Here is a 1,723-nt window from a genome sequence, read left to right as displayed (position 1 = left end):
CACTGTCTTCCAACAATAAGTTTCAAGAGATAAAAGCGAAAAAATGAGAAAGAGAAGGTAACGTCAACTTTATTTGGATCTCATTTCAAAGAAACAAAGTAAAAGAATTACATTTATGAGACATTCCACAACTGAAGACTGGATGGATGGATGGATGGATGGATCGCTATACATACATAGTAGAGGTAGAGAGATGACAGATGATAGATAAATAAGTCCCACTTCTTCCCAGCCCTTACCTCTATGGATCAATAAGTAGAATATAAAGCAGTTTTTCAAACTTGAATGAGCTTATAAATCAGTGGGAATCCTGTTAAAAATCAGAATCTGAGTCAGTAGGTCTGAGGTAGGGTCCACGGTGAGACGGACGCAGCAGGTCAGTGGACCACACGTGCGTAAACAGCAGGTGCAGAGAGGTTAGAGGTCAAGCCAGACTAAGTTCTAGAGGAAATCTTCAAATCCCGAGAAAGTTTTGATACGACTGCGCCACACGGACACCGTGAGACGAGAACTCCGCCCGTCGTTAGAGCACGTGGCCATCACTCTTCTTACCACTTCCTTCCAGCTGTCTTTCTTCTCCACTGAGCTGAATTCACCACCTACTTGACCACTGGTGGGCGAATTCATCGAAGTATCTTTACTTTCTTCACTTAAATGGTGTCATGTAAGCATTTCCCCACATAACTAAAAATCCTGATAAAGTAAAATCTGCATAGATACTTTTAGGTGATTGGGCTATAGAAAAAGACCCAGGGTGTGAAAACTAACAGCCTCCTTCCCACCATCCATGGTCTCTTTCCCCAGAGGCGACATTTCATTTTTTCCATTTTTTGGATTTACATAAAATAATATATAAAATAAAATGTCCATTATTTTTGAGGTGGTGTCCCGTCTAAGTCAATATAATAAAATGAACACATTCCATTATTTCTTGATTCAACCACTTTGGAATGTACCTAAAAGCTCTTGATTATGAAGGATAAGACATTAAGTATATAAATAGAAAAAGTCATTATTTTGAACACTCTTAAGAGAAAGAATCATTTCTCTTGCATTTCCTACGTGGGCTCATCAAGCTAGCTGAAGAGTAGATGAGGCAGATTTTCTTGTTACGTCTTCCAGCTAATGAGTGGTAGAGATGAATTTAGAATGGTACCATTTTGCAACCTTAACAATGAATGGATTTAGACTTTGACATCAGATCAGCCAAAATGGCAAATGGAGGCAGTCAGAGAGTATTGGCTCCTGATGGAAAAACACATCATCAACTGTAAGATAGTCTGCCAAAAATGAAAACCTGAATCTGATCAAGAATCCAATGTCAACTACAATTGATAAGAAACAGAGGACAAGGTGGGATGCCTGGGTGGCTCAGTTGGTTAAGTGTCCAACTTCAGCTCAGGTCATGATCTCATGGTTCGTGGGTTCGAGCCCTGTATCAGGCTGTATGCTAACAGCTCAGAGTCTGGAGCCTGTCTTCAAAATTCTGTGTCTCTCTTTCCCTGTTCATGCTGTCTCTCTCACTCTCTCTAAAATAAATAAAAACAGGAAAAAAAAAACCCAACAACCTTATAAAAAATAAAAAAGAAGCAGAGGACAAGGAACATGGTAAATTCAACACTACCAGAAGACAATCAGCAGAATTCAGAATGTAGGAAACTAGTGACTAAACGATCAGATTCATTCAATAAAAGAATCAGAAGGAGGTAAAAAAAAAAAAAAA

This window comes from Suricata suricatta, chromosome 13, assembly GCF_006229205.1.
Source record: "Suricata suricatta isolate VVHF042 chromosome 13, meerkat_22Aug2017_6uvM2_HiC, whole genome shotgun sequence".
Lineage (NCBI taxonomy): Eukaryota > Metazoa > Chordata > Mammalia > Carnivora > Herpestidae > Suricata > Suricata suricatta.
This window is presented reverse-complemented; position numbering follows the sequence as displayed.